Source organism: Wolffia australiana, chromosome 5, assembly GCF_029677425.1.
Source record: "Wolffia australiana isolate 7733 chromosome 5, ASM2967742v1".
NCBI lineage: Eukaryota > Viridiplantae > Streptophyta > Magnoliopsida > Alismatales > Araceae > Wolffia > Wolffia australiana.
In genome coordinates this window covers 7244559-7252500 of record NC_135839.1, presented here as the reverse complement: position 1 = coordinate 7252500, position 7942 = coordinate 7244559, and the positions used below count along the sequence as shown (strand labels likewise).

The 7942-nt window shown below is 43.1% G+C and overlaps 1 long non-coding RNA gene across 1 annotated transcript; it reads left to right on the top strand.

Moving 5' to 3' along the window:
• The first annotated feature begins 5554 nt into the window (after positions 1–5554).
• On the top strand, positions 5555–6971 carry LOC144703595 (uncharacterized). The gene is made up of 3 exons (XR_013581565.1): positions 5555–6613; positions 6699–6759; positions 6875–6971. It is a non-coding gene; the product is annotated as an uncharacterized LOC144703595 (long non-coding RNA).
• Positions 6972–7942: the final 971 nt, after the last annotated feature.

Genomic DNA, 7942 nt, shown 5'->3' with positions numbered 1-7942 from the left:
AGAGAGCTTTGAGACTGAGAGGGAAGGAGAGCGCGAAGAGAGAGGGGGAAGGAGAGCGAGAAGAGAGGGAAGGAGAGACAAAAAGCGAGAGAAGAGAGAGGAGAGTGGGAGTTGAAGGAGAGGAGAGAGAATGGGAGTAGAGAGAGAGTGGGAGTTGAAGGAGAGGAGAGAGAATGGGAGTAGAGAGAGAGTGGGAGTTGAAAGAGAGGAGAGAGAAAGAGAGGGTCAGAGGGATTTGAAAAGGAGGAGAGCGAGTGGGAGATGAAAGAGAGGAGAGAGAATGGGAGTTGAAAGAGAGGAGAGAGAGGGAGTTGAAAGAGGGAAGAGAGATAGAGAGGGTTTTGAAAAGGAGGAGAGCGGTGGGAGCTGAAAGAGAGAAGAGAGAGTGGGAGTCGAAAAAGAGAGCGGGAGTTGAAAGAGAGGAGAGAGAGTGTGAGTGGAGAGGGATTTGAAAGAGAGGACAGAGGAGAGAGAGAGGAGTTGAAAGAGAGGAGAGAAAGAGAGGGAAGAGAAGAGAGAGAGGGATTTGAAAGAGAGGAGAGAGGAGAGAAGAGAGATGAGAGCGAGAAAAGAGAGTTAGAGAGATGTAACAGAGGAGAACGCGAAATAAGAGAGAGGAGAGAGAAAGTAAGAGGCTATGACCGTGTGTGCGAGTGAGAGAGGCAGAGAGAGACAGATATATATATAGAGAGATATAGAGAGAGAGAGAGATAGAGACAGAGATAGAGACAGAGATTGAGAGAGAGAGAGAGAGAAAACAGAAACGAAGAAGGGTGAAAACAGAACGTGGCTTGTTCCGGAAAGCGTCTCCGCGGCCATTCCGGTTAGGGTACGTGGGCCTGTAGACGAAACCCATCGCGGCGCGGGCTTTCATTGATTTGATTCTCCTCTAAACCCCATCTCCAATAAACACCATCGCCCCTCCTCATCGTCGTCTCCTTGAAAACCATCTTCTGCCTTAGCTGTAATTCCCCAATCCGGAACTCTCCGCCGCCGCTGTCCGGCCAGCGGCGCCGCCGAGAATGGCAGCCACGTGAGTTCCATCCTCGCCCTGCGATGAACGATCTTGTCGGCGCCGAAAGCCCGTCCAACTCCCAAGCTGGAACTCTTCATCGAGGAGAGATGAAAAACGAGAGAGAGAGAGAGAGAAAGAGAGATAATGTATAGAGATAAGAGACATATATATAGAGAGAGATATAGAGAGACACATGAGCAAGGGGAGAGAGTGATAGAGGAGAGATGAGCAACGCGAGAGAGAGACAGATAATATATAGAGATAAGAGAGAGCTATATATATATAGAGAGAGAGAGATAAGAGAGAGAGTGATAGAGATAAGAGAGACACGAGATCGAGAGATAGATAAGAGAGAGAGATACGAGCGGCTGGAGAGAGGTAGAGAGATAGATAAGGGAGAGAGATGTGAGCAACGGGTGAGAGAGAGATAGAGATAAGAAAGACATGAGATCGAGAGATAGATAAGAGAGAGAGATGTGAGCAACGGGTGAGAGAGAGATAGAGATAAGAAAGACATGAGATCGAGAGATAGATAAGAGAGAGAGATATGAGCAACGGGCGAGAGAGAGATAGAGAGAGAGATAGGAGAGAGATGAGCAACACGCGAGGGACAGATAGAGATAAGAGAGAGATGAGCAACGGGAGGGAGAGAGAAAGATAGAGATAAGAGAGAGAGAGATGAGCAACTTGCGGGAGAGAGAGAAGAGAAAGATGCGCAACGAGAGAGAGAGGTGAGAGAGATGAGCAATGCGGGCGCAAGAGAGAAATGAGACAAGAGAGAGATATAAGAGAGATGAGCAACGCGCGAGTGATATATATTTATATGTATATAAGCAACGAGGGAGAGACGAAAGAGAGATGAGCAACGCGGGAGAGAAAGAGACATAACAGAGATGAACGAAGTGCGCGAGATATAGATTGATGGATAGAGAGAGAGGGAGAGAGAGATAAAAAGATAGAGAGTGAGAGAGGGAGAGAGAGATAAAAAGATAGAGAGTGAGAGAGAGGGAGAGAGAGAAAAAAAGATAGAGAGTGAGAGAGAGCGAGAGAGAGATAAAAAGATAGAGAGTGAGAAACAAGAGCGATGGGAGACATTGATGAATGGCAAGAGAGAGAGAGAGATGCCACACGGGAAAGAGATAGATATATGAGAGTGATGGGAGAGTAGACATGCGCCAAACCGTGCGAGCGGATCGCGCTCGTGCGGTTGGGCGCATGTGCGAAGCGCTTGTGCGAAAGATCGCACACAAATTTCGCACACCGCACTGCCCATCACACAGGGGTCGGTGCGGTGCGAAATTTTTGCCTTGTGCGATCCGCCCCCTCCACCTCCCGGCTCCCGCCCCCTCGCCGCCGTCCCTTGCACCTGCTGAGTCTGCTGAGTCGTCTGCCCACCGCTGCCCAGGTCAGCCGCTCCGCTGAGTCCTCTCCTCTGAATTTTTCACTGCGCCGTTAGAATCGATTCTTCAAGATTGAAGTATAATATCATGTTCTTGTTCTTGTCGTTTATCATCTTGTTCTTGCTCTTGTTCTTTATCATCTTGTTCTTGTTGTTTTTCTCTCGTTATGTTCATGTTAATTTATTATGTTCATGTTAGTCTTCATCTTCTTCTCTTCGTCATGTTCTTCATCTCCTTCGTATTCTTCTTCTTCTCCTCTTCTTCTTCTTCGTTTCTCTTCTTCTCTTCTTCATTTCTTCTTCCTCTTCCTTTTCTCTTCGTTTCCTCTTCTTCTTATTCTTCTTCGTGTTCTCTTCTTTTTCTCTTCTTCTTCTTCTTCTCTTCTTCTTCCTTTTTCTCTTCTTCTCTTCTTCTTCCTTTTTCTCTTCTTCTCTTCTTCTATTCTACTTCTTTTTTTCTTCTACTTCTCTTATTCTTCTTCTCCGCTTCTGCTTCTTCATTTTCTTAATTTTCTTCTCCTCTCTTCGATTCTTCTTCTTCTTTTCTTCTTCTTCTCCTTATTCTCCTTCTCCTCCTTCCTTTTCTCTTCATCTCCTTCTTCTTCTTCTTCTTCGTTTTCTCTTCTCTTCCTCTTTATTTCTTCTTCCTCTTCCTTTTCTCTTCATCTCCTTCTTATTCTTCTTCTTTTTCTCTTCTTCTTCTTATCTTTTTCTATTCTTCGTATTCTTCTTCTTCTCTTCTTCTTCATTTTCCTCTTCCTCTCTTCTTCTTCTCTTCTTCTTCTCTTCTCTTCTTTTTTTCTCCTACTTCTCTTATTCTTCTTCTCTGCTTCTGCTTCTCCATTTTCTTATTTTTCTTCTCCTCTCCTCTTCTTCGTCTTCTATTCTTCTTCTTCTCCTTATTCTCCTTCTCCTCCTTCCTTTTCTCTTCATCTCCTTCTTCTTCTCTTCTTCTTCTCCTCCTGCTTCTCTTCTTCTTTTTCTCTTCTTCTTCTTCTCTTCTTCTTCATTTTCCTCTTCCTCTCTTCTTCTTCTCTTCTCTTCTTTTTTTCTCCTACTTCTCTTATTCTTCTTCTCTGCTTCTGCTTTTCCATTTTCTTATTTTTCTTCTCCTCTCCTCTTCTTCGTCTTCTATTCTTCTTCTTCTCCTTATTCTCCTTCTCCTCCTTCTTCTTCTCTTCTTCTTCTCCTCCTGCTTCTCTTCTTCTTCTTCTCTTCTTCTTCTTCTTTTACTTCTTTTTTTCTTCTCTTCTTCTCCTATTCTTCTTCTTCGTTTTCCCTGTTCCTCCTCTTCATTTTCTTCTTCTTCTTCTCTTCTTCTCTTCTTCTCCTCTTCTTCTTTTCTACTTATTTTTTCCTCCCACTTCTCTTATTCTTCTCTGCTTCTGCTTCTTCATTTTTTTCTTTTTCTTCTCCTCTCTTCGCATCTGCCTCTTCATTTTCTTCTTTTCTTCTCCTCTCTTCGCTTCTTCTTCTTCTTTTCTTCTTCTTCTCCTTATTCTCCTCCTCCGTCTTTCTTTTCTCTTCATCTGCTTCTTCTCTTCTTATTCTTGTTTTTCTCTTCTTCTTCTTCTTCTCTTCTTCTCCTCTTCTTCTTTTCTACTTATTTTTTTCCCCCACTTCTCTTATTCTTCTCTGCTTCTGCTTCTTCATTTTCTTCTTTTTCTTCTCCTCTCTTCGCATCTGCCTCTTCATTTTCTTCTTTTTCTTCTCCTCTCTTCTTCTTCTTTTACTTCCTTTTTTTCTTCTCTTCTTCTCCTCTTCTTCTTCTTCGTTTTCTCTGTTCCTCCTCTTCATTTCTTCTTCTCTTGTTCATCTTCTTCATTTTCTTCTTCTACTTCTCTTATTCTTCTTCTCTGCTACTGCTTCTTCTTTTTCTTCTCCTCCCTTCTCTTCTTAGTCTACTTTTCTTCTTCTTCTCCTTATTCTCCTTCTTCTCTTACAGCATAATTTAGTTCTGAACTTATTTTCGAAACAGTCGATGTTTAATTGGATCACTAGAACATCAAACACGGAACTGTAGGATGGAAGACGATACATCCCCCCAATAGCAGACTGCTGAGGAAATGTCTGCGGAAGAAGACAATCCCACTAGCCCCCTCACAGCAATGAAAATACCTCGCCTTAATGCATGTGATGCAGTAAGGTACTATAGAAACATAGGCGGGAAAAAATTTAAATGCACCTTGCGCGGCACCGTTGTCGACCGCAACAAGTGCCATTGTAGTACCCCTTTGTGGCGCCACCTGGAGAAGTTTCATCGCAAAGTATTCCAGTCTTTGAAAGGGAAGACAGGTCAAGAAGCTCAGCAACGATCTGTTGTGGAGATGTTTGCCGCTGGGGACACAAAGAAGCAGTACTACACTGGAAGTACGATGGAGAGGACGAAAGAACAACTCGTGCGGTTCATATGTCTGTCTGACTCACCATGGAACATTGTTAAGAAGAAGTATTTCGTACGACTTCTTCGTTATATCGCGCAAGAGGAAATACCGGTCCCCTCCTTGAAGGCGATCAAGGCAAAAGCCTTCACACTATACCAAGATATGAAGCGATTTGTATGGAAAAAGTTAGCGACTGTTGCCCTAGTGTCGTTGACACTTGACGCGTGGACATATGAGAACAACATTGCTTTCCTCGGTGTCACAGTGCACTGGGTTGACTCTGAGTGGACATTGTGCGAACGTGTTCTAGGAATACGCCAGTTGACTGGCGCCCGCACTAGTGAAAATATGAGTGCACGTGTCCTCGAACTATTGGAGGAATTTGACTTGAAGAAGAAGATATGGGTTACGACAAAAAACATTTTAGTATTTATTTTCTGTGTTTTCATCCATTGCTGAATCCAATATACGCAGGTGTGCGCAATTACTACAGACAACGCATCGAACAACAAGAAGATGATGTCTATTCTAGAGGAACATCTGAAGTTAGAAAACCCTCAGTTTAGTGCAAATCGGCACGTGCTTTGCGTAGCGCACGTGCTGAACCTTTTTTGTCCAGGCTAGGTTGAGCTCACTACGTGTGTCAGATTCGCCATTAGAGTCACTGATTATCTGCGAGGATGACATGGCCGGTACACCCGATGTTGACCACGGATCCATACTTCCTGCGTTCTGTGTGTTTGATTTGGGCGATGTCATAAACCGACTTCGTGAGATAGTAGCAGGCATACAAGGCTCAACCCAGCGGCAAGAACGATATACAGCGTTATGCAAGCAGTTTGGACTGCCTGATCAAAGAAAAATTCCGTTGGGCTGCCCAACAAGATGGAATTCTATGTATGCCATGTTAGTGGCTACAGTCGAGAAGAAGGACGTTATAGATATCATGGCACTGAACACGCTACGGAAACAGATCTTATGCGACGAAGAATGGGCAATAATCAAAGAGTTTGCGGGCATATTGCAACCCCTTCAATTGGCTGTTACAGTAGCATGCCGCTAAAAAGCTCCCACAGCGAATGAAGCAATTGTCATTATCAAAGCAGTGATGAGACACCTCAATGGTGTATTGTTGGGAATTAGAGAGGGAAATATTTTACGAGTGAACAGTGCTATGTCCACCGAGCAACGGACATCAGTGTACAAGGCTTGTGAGGCGATGAAAATTATGCATCAGCTCTCACTCACAACACAGCCTTCACTGTTGCTGCCCTCGTTGATCCGTCCATGAAGTTGCGTTTGCTAGACCGCGACCAACGGGATGAAACTGTCATGTACGTGCAACGCTTACTGGAGTTCCCCGATATCACCGACGACATCAATGGTATTCGTTCAGATTCCTCAGCCTGCTTTCGACCGGAATGGACGTCCAGCGCGTTCTTCAGTGAAGCGTTGGACGAGTTGTTACCGAGTAGTGAGCAAACGCAAGCCATTTCCCTAGGACACGAGCTAGAGGTGTACATGAGCTCGCCTCCTCTCAAGGGTACCGAACCACTGCATTGGTGGAAAGTCACAAGTGAACATTCATACCCAAGGTTGGTGACGATTGCGAAGGAATTCTTATCGGTCTGCACAATGAGTGCTCCATCGGAAAGATTCTTCTCCACTGGTCGTGCAGTCATCACCTACAAACGTTCAAGGTCGACCGCTGAAAGCGTTGAATTATTGATGACACTGAAGTGCTGGTGGCGAGCGGAAGAGGGATAAGACACCGACGTGAAGCAAGGAGATGAAGACAGCGACGAAGATCCCATGGTATGCTTCACTGTTTGTTATTTTATTTCGTTCTTCTAGTCGAGAAAGCTATTTAGTGGCTAATCTCATTTGATCTCATTTTTAGGTGACCTGAAACGAGTCGAAGTCGTTTTGAAGAGGAGGAGCATGATTCTCCGAGCTTCTTGGTAACCGTATCTTCATTTTCATATTTATGTTGATGGAGTCCTCTCTTTCGCTCAATACGCAGGGGTCATGGCCATGAGAGCCATTAAATGAATCCTTCTTGATGTTTTATTACAGATGAGCAACGGTGCGGAGGTGCCGTCGCTGTAGGATGGAATGCTTTGCCCGCCGTCTTCTCACACGCCTCTAATGAAAGAGCCAATCCTGATTTTGGGCCATCGCTTGTCTGTTGATATTTTGGAATTGCAATCAAGGATTTTTTAAAGAAACTTTTCTATAATTTTGAAAGCCGTTGTTGTGAATTCGATCTTTACAATTACTATTCTCCTTGCCTTTGAAATAAAGCAGGATATCAGAAAAGAAGAAGAAGAAGAAGAAGAGAAGAAGAAGAAGAAGAAGAAGAAGAAGGAGAAGGAGAAGAAGACGAAGAAGAAGGAGAAGGAGAAGAAGACGAAGAAGAAGAAGAAGAAGAAGAAGAAGAAGAAGAAGAAGAAGAAGAAGAAGAAGAAGAAGAAGAAGAGGAGGAGGAGGAGGAAGAAGAAGAAGAAGAAGAAGAAGAAGAGGAGGAGGAAGAAAAAGAAGAAGAAGAAGAAGAAGAAGAAGAAGAAGAAGAAGAAGAAGAAGAAGAAGAAAAGGAAAAAGAAGAAGAAGAGAAGAAGGAGGAGAAGGAGGAGAAGAAGAAGAAGAAGAAGAAGAAGAAGAAGAAGAGGAAAAACAAGAAGAAAAGGAAGAAGAAGAAGAAGAGAAGAAGAAGAAGAAGAGGAAGAAGAAGCAGAAGAAGAGAAGAAGAAGAGAAGAAGAAGAAGAAGAACAAGAAGAAGAACAAGAAGAAGAAGAAGAAGAAGAGGGAGAGGGAGAGGGAGAGGAGAAGGAGAAGGAGAGGGAGAGGGAGAGGGTGAGGGAGACGGAGACGGAGAAGGAGAAGGAGAACGAGAAGGAGAAGGAGTAGTTTTAAACTTTAATACTATCATTTAATAATGCTTAATAAAATTGCTTAAAAAACAGCGAATTAAATATGATTTAATTATTTCTAACTAAGAATTAATTATTTAATAGTGTTACCACATATATTATGAATTAAATATTAAATAATGTTTAATATTCCTTAAAAAAATAAAAAAATTAAATATTTAGTAATGTTTAATAAGAATTAAATATTTTAAAATGTAATACTATGATTTAATA